Source organism: Suricata suricatta, chromosome 7 (assembly GCF_006229205.1).
Source record: "Suricata suricatta isolate VVHF042 chromosome 7, meerkat_22Aug2017_6uvM2_HiC, whole genome shotgun sequence".
NCBI lineage: Eukaryota > Metazoa > Chordata > Mammalia > Carnivora > Herpestidae > Suricata > Suricata suricatta.
This window is the reverse complement of record NC_043706.1, coordinates 37487636-37515121: the sequence shown is the minus strand read 5'-3', so window position 1 is coordinate 37515121 and position 27486 is coordinate 37487636. Positions and strand designations below refer to the sequence as shown.

Here is a 27486-nt window from a genome sequence, read left to right as displayed (position 1 = left end):
AGGATTAGGATTCTAATCATGGAATCATTTGAGCTGGTCAGAGCAGAGATGTTGAATGTTTGGCACAGGATGGAGCAGTCTTAAGAGTCATTTTACCAACTGCAATGTGTCCAGAGACCAATTGATGAGAGTGGGATTCCAGAAGCTTGTGTGAAATGGAGGAAAGTTACGTTGAATGTGAGAGGACTTAGAAAAGAAGCCATAGCTTCCTGAACTTATTCAAAGAACTCAGGAGTAGAAGACCGGAAAACACACACACACACATGCGTACGTGCTTATGAAGGTAGGCATCAGCCCATTGCAAGAAGAAAGCCCAACAGCAGCTTGATGTACCACTCTCATTACTCCCCATCTGGCTGTGAGATTTGGTGTCGTGCCCTTCTTCCTTTCCAGCCTGCGCTTTCCATGTGCACTCATCTCTGTGACACCCTCCTCCCCAGCTCCTAGTAAGTCCTGGCCCACCACAGCTACTGAATCAACTTCAGTGAACTGAACAGAATGGAAATGAGTATCAGGTCAGGGCTGCCCAACCACAGAAAACGTAAAGGCTGCCACAAAGTAGCGAGCTTCCCATGCCAGAAAGGTTCAAACAGAACCTCGCTGACTTCATGCTGGGGACACTGGGTGGGCAGCCAGACTTCAGGCGAGTATGGAACCACTTGGCTTAAATGACCCCAGCCCTGATGACTCTGTTTAAGATCTCTGTAATCCCATGATTGAGGCAGTATGGTTATCACTCTTGCTAGATACACCTAGATGTATCTACAGCAAGCTAGATGCCAGGTGGGGCCACCACGGCCTCTTACCTCCCAGGGTTCGGGTGTTCTGTCTCATAGGGTTTAAGCCCCAGGGCCTGAGGTCATAGACAGGCACTTGGGCAGAGACTCAGATTGTCCAATAAGAACTGGCCACAAGTCATTGAGAAGTCACCACTGACCCTCACCAAGGGCTCCCGGAAGCCCTGGGGAGCTGTGAGCAGTGTCTGAAAACATCACATACTATATACCACATACCAGGAAGGGGGAGCAGCCATGGGTGATCCCAAAACATGGAAAACTCAGGATTTGAGTTTGACTATGAAATAGGGTCTTGCTCTTTTATCAGATAATTAGCTCCCTAATTATCTAATGCTTCCTGCTGACCTCCCAAAGCATTTGTCTTCCCTGTGTACACACGACCGAGCCCCTCAGCAGCCTGGCATGTTTCCCATGCATCTGGGGAGGGCTGACTCTCCCATCTGTCTGCCCCAGGGCCTGCCCTTTCAGAAGTGGCCAACAGTAATGAGGGCAGTGTCAGAGCTAGGCAGGGGTCACAAGGGGGAAAGGCAGGGTAGCAGGAGAGGAGTCAGAAAGAAGGGAGTCCCCCTTCCCTCCGAGAAGGCAGCAGCCCGTCCCAGCTCAGCCTCATCCCCGATGTGACATGGAAAGTTAAGTGCCCTGCGTGTCATTATCAGCCCAAGTGACATTCACAAACACTCGTCTCCAAGAGTCATCAAGAACATCTGTCACCAGACGTGATGTTGGAACCTTCCCCAGGAGGGCCAGGGGAACAGCAAGACAGCTTCCAAAGCACAGTGTGGAATGAGCCAGGACGCAGTCTTGTCTCCCTGCTGTGTATTATGCTGTGGTCATCGACATGTAGGGCAAGCCGGGGATGATGGGAAGAGAGACCCCAAAGGCAGGGCAAGAAAGCAGCCATTCCATACCCCACGCCTGCTCCATCTGCAGGCCCCCCTTTCCATGCTGTCTTCTTCCATGAATGTCAGACATGACACCCCGCCCCCACCCTGGGGAGACTGTGCCACCCTACTGAGTTTTGCAGTGCTGGGGCGGAGCGGGAGGCGTCTACTGTTGTTCTGCCTTCCATCTGGGCAAAGGATAAGAAGCCGTCTCCATAGGTCCCACCTCATCAGGATCTTATGAGCCAACACTTGAGTGGAGGTCTGTTTCCTCCCCATGGAAACACAGCCATCTCCACCATGGGATGGAGGGAAATGTACTAATGAAGCAGAAACCTTGTGGATAGGGGAAGATGGTAGGGACAAGTGTTCCCTACCCAGAGGAGCCCGTCTAAAAACACTTCCTGCTGGATAGAGAGAGGTTCTTTGATTCAGCGGCTTCCCCAGACACCCAGCTTCTACTGAAAGTTTTGATTGAGCTCCCACAGGCAAATGAAGAAAAAGGTGTTAAAGGAAGAAACAGGGGTGGATGGCTCAGGGGAAGCTCCCCAGCAGCTCTCAAAACCAGCTGCCTTGGAGCTTATAATTTTCTAAATTTTGTTCACACTATTAAATTTTTGAAACCTGACATCCACAAGGGAGGGATGGACAAGACAAATACCATGCTCGTTTTATAGATGGTGAAACTAATTGTCAAAAGAGTTGAGTAGACTTTCCAAGGTGGCAAAAAAAAAAAAAATAGACTAGAAATGTGGTCTCCTTTCATGTCCCAGGCCCCATGGGACCAGATACCATGCTATGGGGCACATCTCTCTAAGAGCACATGAGTTTTGGTTAAGGCTGTAGACTTGGGCTGTGGAGTACCACATGTAACTTCTCTTTCTGGGAAAGGTCGGGTAACTCAATGGGAGTCTGCTGGGACTATCTCTTTCAGCTTTAGTTGCTCCCCACACATTTCTTTTTTTAATGTTTATTTTTATTTTTGAGAGAGAAAGAGAGAGAATGAGTGGAGGGGAGACAGAGAGAGAGGGAGACACAGAATCCAAAGCAGGCTCCAGGCTCTATGCTGACAGCTCAGAGCCTGATGTGGGGCTCAAACTCATGAGCTATGAGATCATGACCTGAGCCTAAGACAGATGCTTAACTTACTGAGCCACCCAAGTGCCCCATCCTCCTCACATTTCTAAGACCTAGAAGAGTTGAAGGAATGTGACAGGAGTGCCAGTGAGAACGTCGGGTCCCATTTAGAAATAGCCACCTAGGACCAGCTAGCAGAAAATAAAGGCAAGATGAGGATTTCTGGGTTCTATGCCTCACCAGGTGAGCCACTGTGGAGTAACTTAGTTGCTAGAGACATCCTAGAGAAAAACAGTCTGGTGTCAGAAGTCCGGAGTGTCAATTAGGATGAAAAGAAAACTCATCTAACATGACTGAAACTCATTAGGGTTTATATGTCTCTCATACAAAAGTCCAGTGGAAGAGAGTTTAGGTCTGGTCTTATGGACAGCATGGCCACCAGGGGCCCAGATCCTTCTAGCTTTTTGCTCTGCCATCCTCAGCACACGATTTCTTTCCTTAAGGTCACCTCATGGTGCAAAAATGGCTGCTGAAGCTCTAGCTATCACATCTCACGTTTTTAAATTTTTATTTTATTTTTATTTTAGAGATAGAGCATGCAAGCAGGGGAGGGGGCAGAGGGACAGAGAGAATGAGAGACTCCTAAGCAGGCTCCACACGGAGCATGGACCTGGGGCTTGATCCGACGACCCTGGGATCATAACCTGATCTGAAATCACGAGTTAGACACTCAACTGACTGAACCACCACCTAGGCGCCCCTATGTCTCCCTTCTGCACACAGCAGGAAAGATGAAAACCAGAGAGCAAGAGAACAAAGGGGAAAAAGTTCCCAGAAGACCCAGCCGATAACTTGGCCACATCTATCTGCAAAGGAGGCTGGGAAATATAGGGTTTTTTTTTTTTTTAAAGCTAGGCACAGTGTACTCCCATTAATATAGAGAAGATAAGGAGGCAGCTAGCACTTCCAGAAACTTAGTTTCCACCTCACCTCCACCATTTACTAGTCCTGGAACCAGGAATAAATCATTTCATTGCCCTCTGTCTCCATTTTCTCACTTGTACTTGGGAACAGAGATTCCTCTCCACATATTTGCTGGCATTGTGGTGCAGACTGAATGAGATCATGTATTTGAAAACACATCTTTCATAATCTACTGTGCAGTGCTGGACACATATAAGTACATACTGTCATTAGGAGCCTGCCCACTTTCCCTTCTTGCCCCTCTTCTTGGCCCTTTTCTCCAGGCTGCCTCTTGTGGCTCCAGTCTTCAAAACCTATTCCAAGAGAGCTGTGAACTATGAAAATGACCTAATAAGGTTTTAAGAGATCAAGGTACAAGATGTAAACCCTTTCAAAAAATTTTGCAGTTCAATTGGGAAGTCTGAAAGACCCAACGGAATCAATCTCTAATGGTAGAGTTTCAAAACCCACAGTAGACTTGTGCATAGGGAAGACATTTTTCAGGGGTGCCTTCCAAGAGTATTTCAAATCATATCACCACCTTCTCATCCTTCTTTCTTGCTCTGCACACGAAGATGACACCACTCAGATTCAAAAACCTTCAGGGCATCTGCTCAGAGGTGACTACTTTTTCTGTTTGTCATTCCCTCTTCATTCTCAAAAAGCTTTGGCTGGAGACATCTCTGAAGATAGAAATAATTAGCAGGAGTAAAGGGATTATCCAGTCTGCCTTGCTTCTGAAATACGACCCCCCCCCCCATAGGGAAGAACCAGAAAACCAGATCCTTGTTAATCTTCTATACCTTTGGTTAGTCAGTGGGTGGAAGTGAAGATATCATTTATTCCAAAGCAGGAAAACGCCAAAGGAGCCTCACAGAGGGAGGGGCTATGTCAGGAGGAGTGTCTAGTGCTGGGGGTCAGTGCTGGTGGTGACAGCCATCAGAATGCCACCAAACCCTCATCTGACAATAAGACTTTGCCCAGGTGGGTTCAGGGCAGCCAGCTCCTTTTAGGAAGAACCAGGGGGTGGGGAAGAGGTGAAACCCCGGTGTCCCGACCCCAAGCCCCAGGTTCCCACCTCCCCAGTGTTCCCTGACCCTGGCTGCGCACTGGAATCTTTTGGGGAGTTGTGTTCTCTCTCCAAGAGACTCTGAGTCAGCTTGGGGTGGCGCCCAAGCATCAGTGTTTTTAAAGCTCCCCCCGCGACTCTGACGCCATTCAGCATCATGCCACATGCGTGGGAAATCAGGTGTGTGGGCAGCACCGGTGGGCAGAGCCGCCATGCATCCCGCAGCTGCGGGTGGGCCTCTGAATTTCCGGTGAGGGGAGAAGGCAGAAGAACCGGTCATCTCACTTCTCGGAGACTTTGCTTCATCCTTAACATTGAGATAAAAATCTCTTAGAAGGGGGTCATCTCCCAAGAAAGAAAATGTGTGAAACGCACGGGAAACTCAAACACCTTGCGCGCTCTAGTTGCTGGGGTAACTGTTCTTGTCCCCTCCGTTGAGCCTGAGTGATGAATACAAGGATGGAATCAGGGGTCCCACACATGGACTCTTGTTATCTCCCCTCCCTCTCTTTCTCTGAGCCTCAGGCTTCCCATCTGCAGAATGGGAATAATAATAACTGTCCTGCCTACCTCACTAGGTGGTACCGAAATTGAAGGGGATGTCAGGACGTGAATAACGAGCATCTTCATAAAGCACCAAGTGCCTCTAATGGTAGAGATGGGACTGCAGTGATTAATCAGATTCAAATTTGGAGGTTTTATGTGTAACAGAATCCCAGCAGGAGGTAGTTCAAGGCTGGTACGGGGGTCCTCTGGCCTTCAAGGGCTGAGGCACCTTCTGCAGGTCAATGGCATAATCCTTAACATGTGGCGCACGTTTTTGGTGCTTGCGGACACTTCCGCCCGGGGTCTCCCTGGCCTGCCCAGCCCACAGGTAGAGCAGGCACCGCCTCTGAGAGCGTCCCCATAGGCCTGAGCCCCAATTGACCACAGTGGTAACCTGCTTAGAGGAACCCCCTGTACGAACTTCCTTCCCCATTTCCTCACAGTGTCCGGGGCCCGCCTCCCAGATAAACCACTCGTGTTCAAGTCCTTGTCTCTGGGTTTGCCTCTGGGAAACCAAAACTTAAACAGGAGCCAGCTCCTGGATGGGTCAGCCCCTGTAAAGAATGTAAAGAGCCCCCCAGAAGTCCCACCCAGTGGCTCTGCTGGAGGCTGAGAAAGCCCGTGGTTTGTGAGCCTCTTCCGGGAAGCTGGGGGAGGGGAGAGGCTGGTGGGGAGGCGGGCAGCTGCCGCAAAGCTGTATGGGGGAGAGCTTTGGTATCATCAACGCCTCTTGGCACCTACCCACGCAATCCCAGAACCCAGTAGCCAACATGTAGCTGAGGCCAGCCTGGGAAAGAAGCTGATCCAGGCTGGTTTTCTGCCTCTCTGTGAGTGCTCTTTTCTCATCTCTGGAGACAGTGAGATGGAGAGCAACAAAGAGGGATGTCTCAGTTCTTGCCAATTAGGCCTATGGTCTGGCATGTGTGTGTGTGCTGGAGGTGGGCGCCCTGTGGGTGACAGGAGGGCTTGGGACACAAAGCCAAATTAATGCCCATCATCCTCAAAGTCACCAAGGTGGTGGGAGTGGTGGGGGGGGCGAGTGGGCAGAGTCACATGCACCGCAGACTGTGATGTGCCAGCCCAGGGTGAAGGCAGCGCCACGGATGAGCGAGCTCATTCAGTATTCACGGAGGAGAGCTCTTTCTAGCTGGGGTGGGCTCCAAAGATGGGCTCCGACTAGCTCTGTGGCCGCAGGGCTGATGCTTGCGTGAAAGGACTGATCCAGATGTGGGAACTAACTTCTGCTGCATCAAAAAGGAGATGAGCATTTGGAAATTAAACATCACAGGGAACTATTAAACACTTAACCTTGTAACATGGTAATTAGTTAGTGACGGTACTAAGTTAAGAGGCCTTTCAGTGTAGTAATTAGCCACCTAAAATGTTAAAATATAAATGAATTGCTTCGTGAACTTTGTCCACTTGAGCTTTTTCATGAGCTAACTGAAGTGAATTCGCATACCCGGGTCAGGAGGGTGTGTTCTGGGGTGGGGGAGATTCTGGGAACAGGTGGAGTGGAGTATTAGGTGTATCCTAGAAAATCAGTGGGGTTCGAGGGAAAGGGGAAGGCAAGCTGTTTTAGGTGGAAGGAGTAAAGACAGATGCAGAGGCAAGACCTGGTCAAGGACCTATAAGGGATGCTGGTATATTAGTCAGCTGCTGCCACGGTAATGCTGCATGACAAAGAACCTCCAAATCCAGGCAGCTTACAGCCATTAACATTTCATTTTCTTACTCCTGTGTCTGCAGGTTTGTTGGAGTTTGGCTGGTCTTGGTCTGCCTGGGCTGGGCTGGGCTGGGCTGTGGTTTAGATCCTCCCAACATACCTCATTCTGGAGCCCAGCTAGGGGTGAGGGCTGTTCAGAGCATGTTCTTCCTTCTTCTCGTAAGAGAGAAGAAATGCAGGAGCCCAACAGAAGAACCACATGCTAAGCCGCTGGTGGCATCACATGCACTAAATCCCATTGGCCAAAGCGAGTTATCTGGCCAGGCCCAAAGTCAAGGGCCAAGGCTTGCCCTCCGCCCACCATCAGGCCATGGCGAGGCCATGGAGGTATTGCGTCATCACAGGGAAGTGATGAAACAGGACCAATAGCTCAATGCAGCATGCATGGGCTACCTCATGGAAGAGGACTCTGGGCAGGTTCTCAAACTTGAGCGTGTATCTGAGTCACTCAACATACTCGTTAGCAACCAGATGCAGGACCCGACTGGGTTTCTGACTCAGCTGGTCTGGAGTGGAGTCTGACAATCTGCTGTTCTAATATATTCTCCCAGGGTTGCCAATACTGTCGGCCTGCGGACCACACTTCAGGAAGATCTGGTCTAGGAAAACAATAGGAGGTTTGTTTAGAGAGGATGGGAGAGGTAAGCCTGTAGGTGGCCTTGAATGCCACACAAAACAGCTCTATTTACGGACGCTTCCTACCTTCTAGTTACTGTCCTAAAAACATGCTGTGTGTTCTTTTCATTGGTACACTAACCCTGTGAGGTGTGATGTCCCCATTTGACAGATGAGGACACTGAGCCATGGTGGGTGATGTGACTGACGAGGCCCCACAGCTTGGAGGGGATGGAGGTGGAGCTTGTAGCCAGTGCTCTGTCCTGTCCTGAAAGTCAGCCTTTCACCAGTTGACAGTGGGGAGTCAGGTCAAGTTCGGAGAAAAGGAATGACCTGTGGTGGAGAAAAGTCTGGATCTGGAACTGGATGGTTCAGGCACAAACCACGCTTCGATGTTCGATAGCTAGATTTTCATTTATTCAGTCAATGAATATTTATTGTTTGTCTTGGTGTAGACTCTGTCAAGACCCCAGGGTTAGAACAAGACAGGCAAAGTCCTTGCATTCTTATGAGAGAGGGGGACAAAAAATTTAATATGTGCACTAGGAAGACAATTAGTATGAGGGGACACAGACTAAGGGGCTACTGTTTGATATGTGTGGTCAGCGATGGCCCCTGTAAGGAGTGACATTGGAAGAGAGACCTCAATGGGAGGAGAAAAAGGGTCCAGCAAGGGAAATAGCATGTGCAAAGGCCCTGGGGGTAGGAACAACTTGCTTTGTTGGAGGAGCAGCAAGGACTCCAGTGCATCTGGAGGAAGAGTAACAGTAAATGAGATTAGAAGACTGTGCAGGGCTGAGTCCTGGAGGCCCCACAGACCAAGGTCAGGCCTTGGGTTTTATGCTGAAAGAGATGGGAGCCACTAGGGAATGTGGGAGAGTGCTGTGATTAAGAAAGAAGATTCTGGGGGCACCTGGGTGGCTCAGTTGGTTGAGCATCCAACTTCAGCTCAGGTCAGGATCTCACAGCTCATGAGTTCAAGCCCTGTGTCGGGCTCTGTGCTGACAGCTCAGAACCTGGAGCCTGCTTCGGATTCTGTGTCTTCCTCTCTCTGCCCCTCCCCTGCTCATGCTCTTTCTCTCTCTCAAAAATAAATCGACATTTAAAAGATAAATAAATAAATAAATAAAAAGAAGATTCTTGCTGCTAGGTGAAGAATAGACTTCAGGGGGTTAGGGTGGAAGCAGGGAGACCAATTACAAGATGGTTGCCGAAGTCTTAGCTATGTTTTGATACCTTCTGCTCCTTAATGTTCACATCCAGAAAATGGGAGAAGCATCCCTTTTGTCTTTTGCCCTCAGGCTCTGTACGAGAGCAGGAGATCTGGGTGTGGGCAAGTGAGCAAATAAGAAATACTCAGGCAGGAAAATCAGGGAGTGATTTTTCTGGGGGAATCCGTGGGCCTGCACCTGCCTGGTGCGGTGGAAGTGCAGCCTGGTGCAGCCTCCCCCAGTGGAAGCTGGGGGACAAGCACAAGCCTGGAGTAGAGAGGGGTCCCGTCTCCCCCCACAGAGCAGACAGCTCACGCATCACAGTCCCAGCTCTGTGCTCAGCACCCTGTCCCCCTCCCTCTCCGCCCCCAGCCCTCTCACTCTGATAGGGAGTAATTATTTATGTTCTTGTTTAATTAGCTCATTAGGCATGTGCTGCAGTATTTCTGATAATAAATCTCCTTCTCTAGTGGCTCTTAAGTGTGTTTCTGCCGGTGCCTGGCCATGGTGATGGACGCCGCAGTAGCAGATGTGGGGGTAGCTGGCGGCGGGGGCTGGGTGACCTGCGTTCCGTCCCCTGGAGTGTGTGTGGACAGGTGGGGAGGCTGCCGAGGCCCTGGGCATGGAGACAGGATCTTGGAAGCTGAGGCGGTGGCAGCAGCCGGCACTGAACGCCAGAGAGATATTTTTACCACCCGTCAAAATGCCACTGTGTGTGAGCCGGTGCCAAGGGCTGCCTCCCAAGGCTGCTTTGCCCTCCTCCCCCAGCCTTTGATTGTCGCTCAAAGGAAGGTCTGCGTGAAATAGAGAGACTTTGAAAATTCCCGGGTTGGATAGGCTGGTGCCCAGCAGTCTTTTCCCTCTGGCAGAGGCTGGAAGAAAGCTTCTGTCCTACAGCAAAAGTGAGTGGGTGGGACTTGCCTTCCCAAGGCACAAGTGCCAAGATTTAGACCCAAACTCCACTCTCTCCCATTCTAGAGGCCCCTCCTTCACAGAAGATCAGAGGGCCTGAAATTCTACCATTAGAGATGCCTTTCTTTGTGCTTGTCATAGGCAAAAGCCTGGGTGATGCTGAAGCAGCTTTCCCCTGGACTGGCCAACAGAGGATATGGACATGATGGAGGGCACGGTGGAGGGTCCAGCAGCTGGAGGAGGGACGGGGTCAGGGTGCAGTCATAAGGCAACCTCAGAGTTCAGTTCCTCCATATTGCCAAGGGCCCGAGAAGGCCCAGGGAGAGAGAGGGAAAGCCAAGGTCTTGAGATGGGCCCAGTTCTTTATCTGTTACAACTCTCTTGGACTCTGTTCTTCAGTCTTTAAGTGGCCTTGTTCTTTTTTACTCTGACAGATTGAAAAAGGTCCAGAGTTAGAAAGGGTAGTTTAAGGTCATCCAGGCCAGGCCTCTGCTTTCTTCGTGAATCCTCACGATGCCCACCCCTTCTCCCACATATCACCCACCTCCCACCACACCCTTAGGATGTTACCTGGCCCTACAGGGGAAGAACTCCCACACGTGAGAAACTACCTCATTCTTTTCTCCCCCAAGAGCCACGACTACTGTTGGGAGCCCTAGCTAAAAAAGGTCTTATTACCGGCCCCCCAAATCCATCTGCCTCCTGCCCTTACATTCTGCCTTCACCCACATCAGGAATAATATGAACTCTTGTTTCAAAATATGTCCGTGTGATGTTTACAGATAATTCTACTGGCTCGCCTGTCTAGTGCTATTTTTTTTTTCAAACTCAACAACCTCTTTTCCTGCCTTCTTCCATTCTTGCCTTTCACCTTTAGTCATTGAAGAGGTATTTAGTTTATGCTTCTAATGTCAGGTCTGGGCCACTCACCGGGCAAAGGGCCACCAGCAGGACAGCCCTGCCCTCGTGCAGCTCACGTTTCCTAGGGAGGCAGACATTAAAGGACTCAGTACTTGGGGCACCTGGGTGGCTCACTCGGTTAAGCGTCCAGCTTTGACTCAGGTCATGATCTCATGGTTCATGGGTTTGAGCCCTGTGTCAGGCTCTGTGCTGACAGCTAGCTCAGAGCCTGGAGCCTGCTTCAGATTCTGTATCTCTCTCTCTCTCTCTCTCTCTCTGACTCTCCCCTGCTTGCACTGTCTCTCTTTGTCTCTCAAAAATAAATTAAAAAAAAAACAAAAAAATTTTAAAGGACTCCGCACTTGACTCGGTTACTACAGTTGGGATAAGTACAGTGCAAGCATACGTGACAGCGGGTCCTGGGATGGTCAGGGAAGTCTTCCTGGGGGAGGTGACCCAGAAGGCCAAATACGAGTTTGGTCAGTGGAAAGACACAGGAGGTGATTCAGGCAGAGGGCTGCCATGCTTGTCCCTGGAGCAGGAAGGGACCTGGGGCGTGTTCTGTGCCGCGTCTCCTGCTCCCCTGCCTCGGGACTGTGCCAGGTGTGCCCTCTCTCTGCGTGTGTGGGCTCCAGTGGGCAGGGGGCTGGATGTGGGCTGGCCAAGGTGAAGTGGACTGAGGCAGCCCCTTCTGGGCTCAGGGTAGCCCTCATCTGAAGGCAGCCTCGGCCCCTTCTGCTCCTACGGTCCAAGTCCCACACAGACCGGAGGCCCCTAACATCACTGCCTCTCTCACCTCGTTCTGAGACCGTCACAGCCCCTCCTCCGCACGGGGCTCTTTCCAAGACAGAATGACCCAGGGCTGCGTGTCAGCTTTGTGGGTGCCACCAGGCATCCTGCGGTCCCAGGGTCTCCAGCTCTAGCCTTCTTCCTGATTTCTGATCTGCCATAAAATATATGTGTTCTTAATTTACTTGTCTCATTTTATGTGATTTTGTGTGACAAGTCATCTTAGATCTTTGGGTGGAAATAAGTGGATTATAAATCACAAAACCAGTTGAAGGAAATTAGGTCAAAAGTGCCAAGTAAATGCAGGTGGTTTTTTCCTTCAGTAATGATGATGACAGCAAGAGCCGATTTTTCTTTTCTTTTTTTTGTAAATTTAATTTATTTTTGAGAGAAAGAGAGAGAGAGACAGAGTGTGAGCAGGGGAGGGGCAGAGAGGGGGAGACACAGAATCGAAGCAGGCTCCAGGCTCTGAACTGTTAGCACAGACCCCAATGCGGGGCTCAAACTCATGGACATGAACTGAAGTCGGATGCGTAGCTGACTGAGCCACCCAGGTGCCCAAGAGCCAACCTTCCTGAGAAAGTACTATGTGCCAGTTACAGTTCCAGTGGCTTCCATGTATTTGCTTATTTAATTCTTTCAATACATTGATGACCAAGGTACTGTTATTATCTTGTTTTTTTACAGATGAGGAAACTCAGGCACAGAAAGGTTAAGTAGCTTTCCTGAGGTGCTCTGCCTGGGATTTGAACCCACGCGGGCTGGCTCCAGGGTCTGCACCTCATGCCTTGATAATCTGCAGCCAGCATGTGAGTGCTTGCTGCATGCCCCCCACTGCGCCAGGCACACACACCGTGACGGAGAGGTGGCCCTGACTGTATGCTCACTTCACAGGGTAGGAATCTCCAGGATCAGAGAGGGTAGGTAAGCTGCACGAGGTCTCCCATCTTGGAAGGGGCAGAGCCAGAATTCAAACCTAGGCCTGACATACTCCAGAGAGTTCCTGACCACTCTTCTTCTTCCCAAGGCATGAGTTAGGGTGGAGAGAGTGGCATGGATGTTGTGGAGTCTCAGGAGGTGTTCAAAATTAAAGCATCTGGCTGGCTCAGTGGTAGAGCATGTGACTCTTGATCTCAGGGTCATGAGTTCAAGCCCCATGCTGCGGCTTTAAAGCTAGCTTGCTTGCTTGCTTTTCTCCTTCTTTCTCTTTCTTTTTTTCTTTTCTTCTTCCTTCCTTTCTCTCTTTCTTCCTCTCTCTCTTTATTTCTTTGTTTCTTCCCCCCTTTCTCTTTCTTTCTCTCTTACTTTCTCTCTTTCTCTCTTTCTTTCTTTCTTTCTTTCTTTCTTTCTTTCTTTCTTTCTTTCTTTTATTCGTCCTTCCTTTCTCTCTTTTCTCTTTCTTTCTCTCCTTTTTCTTTGTTTCCTTCCTTTTTTCCTTCAAGCTTACAATAAATAACTAAATAACTAAATAACTAAATAAACCAGAGAGCGGTGACCCCATTCCCCTCCCAGATTGCCCCCTTTCTGTTAACAAACCCCAAACATTAACCTGCTCTCACTCAGAACCACCGTGAGGAGAAAGGGGATGTGTGAGCCCGGCCAACACGTCCCACCCACCCAAACGTAAGGGGAGACAAGGGAAAGCAAGTGGGTGCCTTAGGGAGGGGTCTTAGCTAGACAAGTGGGAGAACTTCCAGGTGGTGCTGAGGGTGTCTAACAAACAAAACCCTAGCTTCTTTGAGAGCAGAACGTGCTGCATCAAGGGCCTAGAAGATTCCATGTGAGGCCAGCACGCTGACACATGCATGCCTTTCGCCTCTTCTCCACACTGAGGAAAGTGACGGCCGTGCCCTGGGGCGTTTTAATTTATAACTTGCCATTTGAACCATGGCCACTAGGCCTCCCCACGGCTGCCTCCTCCCAGGATTGAAATGAAACGTGGGTCATGGGTTCAACCCTAGTGATGGGGTGTACTCAGGAGAGGGGGGGAGATTTATGGCTTGGTCTCTCCCCTTAATGAGCCATCATCCCCCAGAGCCACAAGGGCACTGCCTTCCCGGCCGGGTGAAGCCCAGAACCAGTGTCAAGGGGCAGGTGGAGGTGTGGGGCCGGAGGATGGTGCCATGAATCTCTGACAGCCCGGGGCTCCCTGGCTCATGGGCGTCCGGCGGAGGGAGCAGCCGATGGACCACAGCTGGGCTGTTGACCTTGAGTCTCAAGCAAAGTGAAGAATAAAAGGTCATATTTATTCCATCAGAGCTGCAGGAGCCATAAAATACCTGAATGTTAAGCAAGACAGCGGTAAATCACTCCTCACTCTTGGGAACTTGGCTGATCTGTCTTCTGGCTCCATTACCCACTGGGCAAGCTGGGGGTCAGTGTGCTCAGAGATGGGGGACTCCAGGGGATCCCAAACAGTGCTCTCTCTGGAACACAGAAGCACCAAGAATCACTGAATGTAAGCTGTCCCTAACTGCAAATGTAACCTTCTTAAGGAGGTTTTCCTCACCACCTCCTCACACCAACACTTTTACCTTCTTTGTTTATAAATAAATAAACACACTTAAATTTTAAAAGAGAGAGAGAGAAGAGACAGTGTGAGCGGACGAGAGGCAGAAAGAGAGGGAGACAGAGAATCTGAAGCAGGCTCCAGGCTCTGTACTGTCAGCACAGAGCCTGATTCAGGGCTCGAACCCACGAACCACGAGATTCTGACCTGAGTCAATGCTCTACACTTAACCGACTGAGCCACTCAGGTGCCCCTTACTTTCTTTTATCCTGCTAGACTTTTCCTTTTTGCCATAGCATGCTCCACTTTATAACATATTCAATCATTTACCAATTGTGTGTATTATTTATTTTCTACCCTCACGCTGCTCAGAATGTCAACTCTGCGAGGCAGGGACTTACTGTGTCCCCAGGGCCCCCAGCAGCTCTGACCTATAACAGGTCTCTGCAGACATTTCTTGTATGAATGGACCAGCCTGAAAAGACCTTAGAAATGGTCTAACCCTTCTCTGTGCCCAGGGAGACCAGAGACCGAGCTGGGGCATGGGACTTGCCCCGAGTCATATAGCCATTAGAGATTGCAGGACTGGAAGAAGAATCCAAGCATCCACCTGCTGGGCCAGAGCTGGGGTTCTGCGTGGTCTAAACTGCACTCACACCCAACAGAGGATGCGCTTGCCTGTCACATTCTGCTAAATACCTGTAGAATCAGGAGCTGGGCAGGCTGGAGCTTCCTTGCTTCCTGTCTTGATTTAAAAAAAAAAAAAAGGGAAAAAAAGAAGCGGGAGGGGGCACCTGGGTGGATCAGTCAGTTGAGCATCCGACTCTGGCTCAGGTTTATTAGTTTGAGCCCTGAATAGGGTTTTTTAGTTTATTAGTTTGAGCCCTGAATAAGGCTTTGTGCTGACAGTGCAGAGCCTGCTGGGATTCTCTCTCCTTCTCTCCCTCTGTCCCTCCCCGCCTTGTGCTTGCAGGTGCTCTCTCTCTCTCTCTCTGATAAATAAAATTAAATTTTTTTTACTTTAATAAAAGGTAATGACTATATTGATAACTGACTTCCTGACCCAGATGGGGCTCTGATAACATGCGTTCCGTGAGTGTGGGAGGCCCAGAACTCTTACAAGGTGCTGGGCGTACAGTGAGAGGTGTTAATGGAGCTCTGGCCCCTGGTGGCCGCCAGCCCGGCTCCTGCCCGAGGCTGCCGAGGACTGCCCGTTCCGACTCCACGCCGTGAGGGAGTGTCATAATAATGGCCAACATTCACTGAACTGTGTGCCAAGGCCTGTTCTCAGGGCTTTTAGGTATTCATTCATTTAATCTGCCCGACAGCCCTATGAAGTGGAGAACTTTCTATTATCATCCCCACGTTACAAATGGGAAACTGGAGGCAAATATTCCAGAATATAAATGCTTCCATTCTGGGTGCTTGGGAGGCATCAGGGAACAAAATAACGAAAGATCCTTGTCCTCACAAGCGTGATACACGAGTAAATTACATAGACGTGGGAAGGGGACCCGTGTTGTGCAGGTAGAGCAGAGCAGGGTGAGGGCCTCGGCAGTGGCCGAGTTGCAGGCTTAGGGTGGCCCGAGCAGGGCTCCTTGGCAGAGGCTTGAAGGAGGTGAGCCAAGCGGAGGTCTGCAGGAAGTGAGTTCCAGGTGGAGGGAACGCCGGGGCCAGGCCCCCTGCCCAGAGCACCTCTGAGGAGCAGTGAGGGGCCTGGGTGGCTGCCGTGGGAGAGTGAGGGGCAGAGTCTAGGAGATGGGGAAGGGAGGGAGTGGGGGCAGGTAATGGGTGCCTCACAGGCCCCTTCAGGGATGCCTTCTCAGACGCTCCGACTCATTTACATCCTCGCTTCACTTAAAAGCTCACATGTGGGGCACCTGCGTGGTTCAGTTAAGAGTCTGACTTCAGCTCATGTCACCATGTCAAGGTTCATGTGTTTGAGCCCCACATCGGGCTCTGTGTTGACAGGTTGGAGCCTGGAGCCTGTTTTGGATTCTGTGTCTCCCTCTCTCTGCTCCTCCCCTACTTGTGCTCTCTCTCTTTCTTTCTCTCTCTCTCAAAAATAAACAAACATTAAAAATTTTTTTTTAAATGTTATCACAGGGATGCCTGGGTGGCTCAGTCAGTTAAGTGTCCAACTTCAGCTCAGGTCATGATCTCAGGGTTCACAGGTTTGAACCCTGCATCAGGCTCTGTGGCTGATATCTCAAAGTCTAGATCCTGCTCAGATTCTGTGTCTCCTTCTCTCTCTGGCCCTCCCTCACTTTCTCTGTTTCTCTCTCTCTCTCTCTCTCAAAAATAAACAAACAAACAAGTAAATAAATAAACACTCACATGTGCTCACAGCCTCAAGCCAGCACCCTCCTCTCCTCTCTGCTCACACACTGAGGGCGCTTCCACACTGCACAGTGGCATACACTTACATGCACACGCTGGCCAGGAGACATATACTGGCTAACAGACACACACTTACACACACGCACTGGCCAGTGGACACACACACAAGCCAGCCAATGGACACATACATGCTCACACGGTCCAGTGGACACACACACTCACACACACACTAGACAACAGACACACTTACACAGCTACCCTGCCGGGACCCCCATTCTCCATCCTGCCCATGTGTGCAGAAGAAGGGCAGGAAGGGTCCTTACCAGCCTCGCCCCGGCCTGGGCCTCTCCACAGCTGGACCAGGAGAGGGAGGAAGGCAAGTCAGTTCCTGGGCCTGCAGACCCATACATCCCAGTAAACAGTGCTGGAGAGACTCCCAGAAAATTGCATGTACTGTGATGTACTCGCACATGATTTACTCACGTGGTTACTTCTGTATAAGATCACAGACCCACATGGCCATCCTGCCTGCTCACCAAAGTGCATTTAGTGGCTCTATTCTGTGCTCACTGTCCACACAAGAACTGCTGTCCCGGGCCTGGGGAGGGTGGGGAAGGAGTGGGTAATAGTACTGCTGCTTTTAAGGGCACCTGGGTGACTCAGTTGGTTAAGCAGTTGACTCTTGATTTCAGCTCGGGTCCTGATCTCATGGTCATGAGATTGAGCCCTGCATTGGGCTCCGTGCTCAGCACAGAGCCTGCTTGGGATTCTCTCTCTCTCTCTCTCTCTCTCTCTCTCTCTCTCTCTCTCTCTCCCCCTCTCCCACTCAGTCATGCTCTCTTTCTGTTTCTCAAAATAAATAAACTTAAAAATATATATATGACTGCTTTTAGGTATTCCCAGTTAGAACCAGGACAGGGCACCTCTAGACCAGGCCAGCCTCACTTGAGAGCTTCTGGCTAATGAATAAATTCCACAGCAAGGTTCATCTTCTCAAAACTGAGACCCTGACCCCCGAGATGACCTACCAGTGCCCCCACACACTTCACCTTCTGCCACTTCAAGAGCTCCAGCCTGGAGATGGGTTAGATGGTGTTAGAGTTCTCTATGAAAATGATGCTGAAGAGCAGTAGACAGAGAGATAGAGGTAGAGAGATGATAGGCCTGATAAAGCAGGTAAGCGTTCACTACACTCATACATGATTCATGGAGTATATATTGCATGCCAGTGTTTTGCACATATTATTTCTAATCCTTATATGACTCTGCAAAGTAGATTTGCAAACTTCCTTTATAAGCAAGAAGACCAAAGTTCTGGGAAGTGAAGTAACAGGGTACAGATTAGGCAGCGGGTAATTTGGGTACTCATAATGTGAGCTCACAGCCCAGGTCACTCCTGTGCCAAATCTGTTCACTCACGGTTGGGAATGTGGTGCCCGAGCTCCCGCCCTTCTTTGCTGGCTGTACCCCACCTGCCTTCCTCCTGCTCCACCTGGCTCCCATCGCCCTCTTCTGGAGATATTCTTGTAGAGTTTTAGAATGCAGCATTGGACATTGAAGCACAGAGAAGAAAAGTGCCTTGCCCAAGGCCACACAGCAGATCCGTGACAAAGCCAGGGTTAGAGCCTTGTCCATCCAGCCTGGACCTGAGGCTATTTGATGGTGGGGTGGAGGGGCAGCTCTGGTTCCCACCCTCCCTCCCACTCGGCTGGGCAGAGTAGCCTCCGCACTGCACAGAGGTCTCACTGCAGAGGCCGTTCTCTCCCTACCCCTGTTTAGTTCCTTCCCAGCCAGCCTGCTTGTGAGAGGCAGAGGTGTCCGGGGGAGGATCAGCAGAAACACAGCTGGGAGAAGTGCTGAGAGGGCTCCTCTCGCCCACAGGCTGGAAAGGACATCCTTCCGAGGGGCGAGGTGGCAGCAGAATGATGCCTACCCAGCCAGGTGTCCAGCACGCCACTTGGTCTTGGGGTCTGGCCTCCAGGCACGCGGCTTGGAGCAGCCCTAAAGGAAGTGCCAGGCAGTCTCTAGAGCACTGATTCATGCACAGGCGCCGAGTGTCTCCGTTATAAAAAACACCACCTCACGTTTGTGACCACCTTACCCCTTAACATGCTGTGTCCCAAGGAGACTCACATCTTCCTAGGTTTTCCCATCAGTCCAGTTGCAGTATTACCGTCCCCATTTGACAGACAAGAAAGCTGAAATTCTCAGGAGTGAGATCTCCTTGTTCACGATGGCTCAGCTAGCTGATGGTGAGGCCAGAAATGGAACCTGATCTTCAGACAGCAAATCCAAGCAGTATCATGGTTGCTTTTTATTACATACACACACACTCGTGTTCTGAGCGCTGTCCACAGTACTGAACCAGTATCATATTTAATTCTCACAAAGACACTATATTTTCACTTGTATTAACCCATTTTGCAAGCAGGAAAACCAAGTGAGGTCCAGAGATGTGCTGTGAAGTGACTCATCTCCATTGCACGTTCAGTGAGCTTTCTCCCACATAGCACCCACTCGACCGAGGGGTTGATACAGTTCCCTTCTTCAAGGAGCTTCTCATCTGACAGAGAGAGGGAATTTTTACTGGCGGGGGGAGGCAGGACCCCAAAACTCACCCATGAAATGACTGAGGACTTCATGTCATCTTGGTTCCTCCCACCAAGGGTCAGCGTTGACTTCAGCACTGTGGTCGAAACAAAACCTTGTGTTTACTGTTCATGCATCCTGCCCAGCATTGGACACACTTGACTTCATTTCATCCTGATAGTATTCCTACAGAGCAAGCGCTTGAATCCTCTTTAACCAAGGCAGAGAGGGCCACATACTCTGCCTAGAGTCACACAGCAAATCAGTGACGGAGTGGGACTTGAACCGCGCCCAGCTGGCCCCACAGTGGATACCATGGCCACTGCATGTTTCCTTCCACAGCCTCTTTCACATATCTGATTGACACCAGGTTCTGTTCTGGAACTTCCCTGTTCTTTAACCATTAGGATGGATATAGAAGTGCCAACAGACGGCCCCAAGCTCTCTCCCCCAAAATCCTGCCTACCATCCCTGATCTGGCAGGGCAACCAAGCCCATGAACACCGGAGCCAAGACAGCCCTGCTGATGGTGACTGCCCCCCGAGTGTGCATCAGCCACACTGAGATGGCCACTATGTCATCGATAACCTCTCTCCCTCCTACCCTCCTGGCAGAATTCGCTTTGTGATGGCATTTTGCGGAGGGGGGTGGGGGGCTCATTGATTTTATTGTGCCAAAATAGACGTAACATGAAATTAACTATTTTAGCCATTTTTCAGTGTGAAGTTCCGTGGCACGAAGCACATGGGCACTTGTGCCACTGCTACCCATCCCCAGCTTTCCGTATTCCCTGACGGAAACGACCAGCTCCCCTTTCCCCTCCCCCAGCCACTCTTCTACTTCCTCTCTCTGTGGACCTGACCACTCTCAGAACTTTGTATAAGTGGAGTTGTGCCATTTTGGTCCTATTGTATCTGGTTTATTGCCCTGAGCGGACGTCCTCAAGGTTCACCCATGATGTGTAGCATGGGGCAGAATTTCAGAAAAATATGGAATGTGTCATGAATTTTCACATCATCCTTGTGCAAGGGTCTTACTAATCTGTGTATCATTTCAACTTAAGTATATGTGCAGCTGAAGCGAGTACTGTGATAGCATTTTTAAAATAACTATTTATGGGCACCTGGGTGGCTCAGTCGGTTAAGCGTCCAGCTTCGGCTCAGGTCACGATCTCACAGTTCGTGGGTTCAAGCTCAGGCTCTGTGCTGACAGCTAGCTCAGAGCCTGGAGCCTGCTTCAGATTCTGTGTCTCCCTCTCTCTCTGACCCTCGCTGCTCACACTGTCTCTCTCTGTCTCTCAAAAATAAATTAAAAACATTAAAATTTTTTTAAATATTTATTTTTGAGAGAGAGAGAGAGATAGAGCACAAGCAGGGGAGGGGCAGAGAGAGAAGGAGACACAGAATCTGAAGCAGGCTCCAGGCTCTGAGGAGTCAGCACAGAACCTGACATGGGACTCGAACTCATGAACCCTGAGATCATGACCTGAGCTGAAGTTGGATGCTTAACCAACTGAGCCACTCAGACATTCCTGTGATAACATTTTTTAAATTTTTAATGTTTTTTTTTTATTTTTGAGAGAGAGAGACAGAAAGAGACAGAGAGAGACAGAGAGAGGGGAGGGGTAGAGAGAGAGAGGGAGACATAGAATCTGAAGCAGGCTCCAGGCTCCAACCTGTCAGTACAGAGCCCGATGTAGGGCTCAAACTCATGAACTGCAAGATCATGAACTGAGCTGAAGTCCGACGGTTTACCAACTGGGCCACCCAGGCGCCCCTGTGATAACATTTTTAAGAAGGCTGGTGCTACAGGTGACTTTGCCTCTGGGGGGCACCCCCACGAAATTTTGGATCTGCCACCTCAGAGAACTGTCTGATCAGGGACACCCTTGGGTGGCACTGACCTGGGGTCTGCCAGTCAGCTGCTCCAGTGCATTCTGGACGCAGCTGGTGGGGAACCTTCGGTTTGAACACTCCTGTGTTTACGTGAGGTATAATTGGTCTGACACCTTCTGCATGTTTTCTGTAAGTGATGAATTGTTAGTGAGCAAGCTTTCCTCAGCTCTTCAAGGAGATGAAAGGCAGCTACCAGCTACCGTCGTCATCTTCATGGGGTAACCAGCGGCCTGGGGAGTGGGCGGCGTGCGCATCTCCATTGCATTTCATGTTTCATACTCACCCAGGAGGTGGTCCTGCTGTCCCCATTTCACATGTGAGCAAAGAGGTTCCAAGGGAGAAAGTGATCCGGAGTCCCACAGTTGAGGCCAGAACCAGCCGTCAGATTTCTGTCTGATTCTGAAACCCACTCTTGTTCCTCTGAGACCTGCCGACCCGGTCCTTGGGGGCTGGGAGCGAAGGACAAGTAAATACAGGGAGAAGGTCCCCCCATCCACAGAGACTCGGATGAAGGAGACGGAGAGAAAGTTAGACACACAGAGAGAGGCCTGACGTGGGCGGGGAGCTGGCCTGGGTCAGCTGCCGTGGTAGAAATAATGCGTTTGGGGAACAGAATGGGAACAACATAGCTTAACAGCAGCCCCGGGGGAGTCACGGGCGTTTCCATTGACCACGCGCTCTGTGTGAGCCACCACCCATGGGATGCAGCTTCCAGAAAGTCCGATGCAGCCTTGGGTGGGAATGGGGAGAGGCTCAGGAGAAGTAGCATGTCTGACTCTGTTCTCTGTGCTCAGACCGCCCCAGAGAGAAGGGCCAAACACACAGTGGCATGTGACTGGAGGGGGGCAGCCGGGTTGTACGGGAAACGAGGGCCCCGAGGAAGTTGTAAGGCATGGGACCGTGAATTCTGGAGAAGTGGAAAGCTCGAGGTGGGATGGGAGAGCAAAGCGCAGTTTGAGAAGCACTGATGGGTTGACACAAAATAAATAAATAGCACCTTGTTCTGAGTGTTCCCGGGGGGTGGCTTGGGGCCCGTGGGGGGAAGGCCCCATGTGGGCCAGGCCTCCCCTCCGCTGGAGGTTGTGAGAAGCTGGATGGGCCACATGACCTGTCCCTGTTGGGTGGCAAGCACAGTGCTGACAGCCAGCGGAGCCTATTGCAGAGGGACCGTGCCCCTTGCCAGCAGCGTTCCCGAGGTCTGTGTGTGGAGACAGCAGGGGAGGCTGGAAAGACCAGCAGACACGGGTGAGTCAGCTAGAGAGGCACCAGGCTGGACCAGCGGCCACACAGTCAGACCATGGGGTCTCAGATGGCTGCTTCTGAGCTGGGCTGCATGCCTGCCTCGCTGGCTGGAACCTGGTCTCTCCGTCCCCCTTGGGACCAGATGACTCCTCAGTTGCCAACTAGCATATGCCCAGGGCTCGCAGTGGGCCCAGCACTGGCCGGACTACAGGTGCCGACTCTTTGGTCCTGATAGCAACCCTCTGGAGGCAGCCCTGTCATCCGTCCCCCTTTGCAGAGAGGTTGAGCGCCCTGCCCAAGGTCACACAGTCCGTGAGCGATGGTGCTTGGCTTGGAACCCTGATGACCCAGTACTAGCACCATTACCCCTCCATGAAGAAGAGCACCGTGGACCAGGGCCAGCCTCCCTCACTGACACCGTAGTCTCAGCCAAAGTCGGTCCCAGGCGATGTCCTATGCCCTGCCTGGCAGGCGGATCTGCCACACTTCCTGAGGCAGGGAGCAAAGGTAGGGTCTCCCCTCACCTGTCACCAGGTAAGCCCTTCCCCTGGGGAAGGGAGTGCAGAGGCAGCCTGCTGGGGCTTGGCTCACTCTGGCCTGATTTCCAGTAATCTCTGTAATCACTCAGCCAGGGTTTAACCAACACTTGTCACCATGCGTCTTCTGGAAAAGACTCTTGGAGTCATGTGTTTGGGTCCTCATAGCAAACCTGTAGTGAGTGTTGCAGGCACGATGCCTCCCTGCCAACCCAGCCAGGACCCAGGCACAGCCCAGGTCCCCAGCTTTCTAGCTTGTGTGAGGTTTGTTAGCCGCGGATTCCTGAGGCATCACCAACTCCTTTATATAACAAGCCCTCAAGAGGAGCTTATTCCATTCCAGACACTGACCTAGGTTCTTTGTGAATCATGATTTGTGTAAACCTTACAGTGATCCTATAAGGCAGAGCTTATAATGACCCATTTTACAGAAATGGGGTACTTTTAGGAAACCAAGACAGAGGCAGGTGAAGAAATTGCCCACAGTAATTTGAACCCAGTGTTTGAACCCAGAAGGCTGGCTCCGGGGTCTGCTCACCACCACTGCACCCGGCTGCCTCTGAAACTTCTCTTTCTTTCTAATGACAAATGTTTCTGGGAGGGGTGACTTCGATCACGGGGACTGGATGTATCAGGGATTTGTCTTAATAGAGACTTATGCAACATAACTGTAACTAACAGGCGGAAAGTGGGAAAATGGGAACAATGATGTAGAAACAGAGGACCAAACTTCAGTTTGGCAAGGGAAAGAGAGCACTCTGGGGGGCAGTGAGCTTGAGCCAGATCCAGGAGAACCCCAGAAGGACCCCACTAAACCCTGAGGTCCGAGGAGCCAAGAAAAGCTGGAAGAACCAGAAAGAAGGGATAAGCTCTCTAAAGTCACCGAGAGACCTTGTGGGGAGAAAGAGAAACACAGGCATCCTATTGAAACCTTTAGGAGCAGTCTCTGAGCCGGACACTGTCCCCTGGGCCAGCCCCATCAGTTTGGGGTGCCAGGCTCACACAGGATGGGAAACACCTGTCCCCCACTGGAGCACATAGCAAGGCTGCCCAGAACACTCTAGAAGAGCACCATCCAACTGTCCTGTCCAGTGTGGTAGCCTCTAGTCACATGTGACTAGTGTGTCTGGGGACTTGAACATTTTGTTTGATTCCATTTTAACTAATTTGAAGTTAATTTTAAATAGCCACATGTAGCTACTGTAGGTGGTGCAAATATAGACCATGCATTTCCTTCACCTGCCCAACAAATGTTTTTAAGGGCTGACTTTGTGCCAAGAGTTGTTCTAAAGGCTGGGGAAATGTCAGTGAACAAAAGAGGCAGAAAAAAAAAAAAACCCCAACCCCGATTTCCAGAAGGAAAGCTGAGATTCTACTGGAAGGAGAGTAAAGATAATTAATAGTAAGCATAGGAAGGGGGGCCTGGGTGGCTCAGCTGGTTAAGCATTTGACTCGATTTCAGTTCAGGTCATGATCTCATGGTTTGTGAGATCGAGCCCCACATTAGGCTCTGTGCTGACAGTGTGCACCTGCTTGGGATTCTCTCTCTCTCTCCCTCTTTCTCTGCCCCTTGCTTGCTGATGTGTGTTTTCTCTGTCTCTCAAAATAAATAAATAAACATTAAAAAATAGTAAGCATAGTAACTAAACAAATGATAGTGTCTTTCAGGCAATAAAAGTGGAGTGGGGGGAAAATAGAGCAGAGTAAAGGGTGGGGGACCCAAGAAAGAGAGGAGGGGAAGCCCACAGTGTTAAATGGTGATCAGAGAAAGTAACATTGGAGCAAAATTGAAGGAGGTGAGGTAGTGGGCATATGGACATCTGGAGGAAGAGTGCTAAGGTAAGGTCAAGGCCAGTGCAAAGGCCCTGAGGCAGGACACCCTTGGCAGGTTTGAGGACTAGCAGGAAGGCCAGGCCCTGGTGCAGTCATCAGGGTGAGTAAGAAGAGAGGAAATACGAGAGGTGAGGTGTGGACCACATGGGGCCTGTGGGTTGTGCGAGGACTTTGACTCATGGGACAGGCCTCACTGGGGGCAATGAGCAGAAGAAGGGCTTGATCTGACTGGCTTTTAACAAGATCCTTTGGACTGCTGTACCAGAAGGGGCAGGGGGAGGAGGGCAAGAGAGTTCACCCAGAGGCCAATTAAACAAGGGCTTTGATCCCCAACCCTGCCTGCTCACCCGAGGTTGGTGGGAATGGATAGTGGGGAGCTTTGCCTCAGAGTCTCAGTAATCTTTGATGTGGCTTCTTTACTTGCAGAGGGCCTCAGGGCACCAGGGGAGCCCATGTTCTCAGCAGGGGCAAAGGCAGAGGCAGGACAGAGCCTAGCTCCTGGCCCCTGGCCCTTGTCAGGAGTTGGTAAGAGGCTTCTGATTCTTGGAGCCCTCACTCAGTCACGCCAGCTCCATGGTAATCCCATTCTAAAGAGCAGCCCTGTGCCTTCCTCTGCTATCACTCTGGGCCAGGCATTTAGGGAAGACCAGCGTCCAGCATGAGACACCAGAAGAAGGGATGCTACCACTTGTGTTAGTAATTCCAGGAATTCTCCGTAACTGTTCTATGATCCCTAGACCATAAACAACAAATACGAGACACAGGTTCTTCCTTACTCTTGCCACTGTGTCCCACAGAATTTGAACACAGCCTCAGAATTTTTCTCAACCCTCCACACCCAGCCAATACTAAGGACTGGAACACAGCACTGAACATGTCCACAAGCCTTCCAGAACCTGGCTCCTGGCCACTCCTTTGATGACCCTGTTTCTTATCACTCTTCCCTCCCATCACTCTGTTCCAGCCATACCAGCTTCCTCGCTCTTCCTGCCCCAGGGCCTTTGTGCTGACAGCTCCCTCTGTGAGGAAACTGCCCACAGATATCCACCTGCCTGCCTCACAGTCTTCGGACCTTACAGGGGCATGAGGAAGCAGCCAGACCACCCTCATCCCTCCCTGAAATCCCATCTCCCCCTCTAAGTAGCTATGCAACCTTGGGACAATTCAGTTACCTTCTCTATAATGGGAGCATTGGGGCGCCTGGGTGGCTCAGTCGGTTGAGCGTCCAACTTCGGCTCAGGTCATGATCTCGTGGTGTGTGGGTTCAAGCCCCACATCGGGCTTTGTGCTGACAGCTCAGAGCCTGGAGCCTGCTTCAGATTCTGTGTCTCCTTCTCTCTCTTCCTCTCCTGCTTGCACTCTGTCTCTCTCTCTCTCTCTCTCTCAAATATAAACATTTAAAAAAGTTTTTTTTTTAATGGGAGCATAATTATGAAAGGTACATGTCAGGGCTGTTATAGCATTAATCAAGGTAATGTGAGAGCGCCAAGTTTAAGCCTTGGCTAGGTGCAGAGTTCCTTCCCTCTGTGAGACTTGAGGCAAGTCGCTTCTCTGAGCTTCACTTTATTTATCTGTAAACGGAGGATACTAACAGTAACCTCCCTCGCAGAGTTGCCATTAGGATTAAATTAGTATATGTAGCATACTCAGAACAGTGTTTGACCTATGGTGAGTGTTCAATAAATATTAGCTGTCATGGTAGCAATACATGGTTTTTTTATTGCTGTCAGTTAGCCTGACTCTTAAGACTTGCTTCCTGCCCAAATCGGATTCTGCGCAGTTCAGTTCAAGGAATTTCAGGATAGGGAGGATCTTGCCTCATGGCCTGACAGCCATCTTCCAGCGGTGTGCACTTGACTTGGTGTCCCACCTGCCTGAGGCTCAGTCTCTTCATCTGTAGTGTGGGGAGAATTATTCCCACCTAGAGCATCCGTGCACAGAATCAAAGAGACCGTGCCTGTCAAGTGCCCAGCACATGGTAAGTACTCCGTACGTTGTACGCAGCATGGACGTGGCCATGACTTCTTTCCACCTTGCAGTTGGTGTAGGATGCAGACAGGCCCCTTCAGGGCCTTGGGGGAAGAGGAAGAGGCTGGTGAGCCGGGGTCACTTGCCTCAGTTTAATGAGGCTCTTTCATGTGCCGCGAGATCTCGCAGCTGGCCAGAGACGTTGGCAGGCTGGAGGTTCTCTGAAGAGCCGGTAATGAGGGTGCAGAGCCGGGGAAATGGAGTAAGGCAGCTTGACGTGGCTTCTCCAAATTAGTGCCGGGCTCAGCGGGCAGCTGTGATGCATCACGGACGTGGGGGACGTGCACCCATGAGGCAGTGGTGCTGGGGGAGCTGGAGGAGCTGAGGGGCTGGAGATAAAAGAGGTGAATTTGTTGACGACTCCAGGAAAGCAGAGACTGTGTTTCTTGTGTCGATACCAGCACCAACATCTTCCTCTTACACAGATGCACACTCAGCCCTCTGGTCGTCACCCATGTATGGGTAGCAATCCCCCTAGGCCCTCCCTATCCGATCTGCAGGGCCGGCACTAGTCAGGAGAAGCTAACGCTGTTGCATATGCTGCAAACAGAAAGTCTCCAAAAGCAGTCAAATTTGATTTCTCACTCTCCTAAGAGTCCAGGGCAGTAAACTAGGCTAAGTCAGGAGGCTTTGTTCACCTGGAGATGCAGGCAGTGGCTTCTGTCACCACTCAGGCCTTGCTGTCACCTGCATGGTCAGGGCAGGTCACCTGCAGGGTGAGAGAGTGGAGGGCAGGCAGTCCCTCTCTTTTAAAGCCTGGCCCAGGGGAGGCACACATCCTGTCTGCTAGAACATACCACTTGGACACCCCTAAGTGCAAGGGAGACTGGGGAATGTAGTCTGGAGCAAGCCCAGGGAGCAGGGAGTGGACTCTGGTAGTCAGCTCCGGGCAGGCTTTGCCCTGAGGTCCCCAAGCAGAGATGCAAGATCTCTCCAGTTGGTTCCCATTCCCGGATGCCCCCAGGGCCTTTGATGGGAGAGGTCAGGAAAGAGCAGGCCTGGCCCTGGAGCTCTCTGGGAGAGGTCAC

The 27486-nt window shown here is 50.8% G+C and overlaps 1 protein-coding gene and 1 non-coding gene across 2 annotated transcripts in view; one reads left to right on the top strand and one right to left on the bottom strand.

The window, feature by feature from the left end:
- Window positions 1–27486, top strand: part of LRFN2 (leucine rich repeat and fibronectin type III domain containing 2) — a 175712-nt gene that overhangs the window by 140352 nt on the left and 7874 nt on the right. The gene's annotated exons all lie outside the window — the stretch shown is intronic.
- LOC115297289 lies at window positions 19908–20011 on the bottom strand. The gene has a single exon (XR_003911385.1). It is a non-coding gene; the product is annotated as a U6 spliceosomal RNA (small nuclear RNA).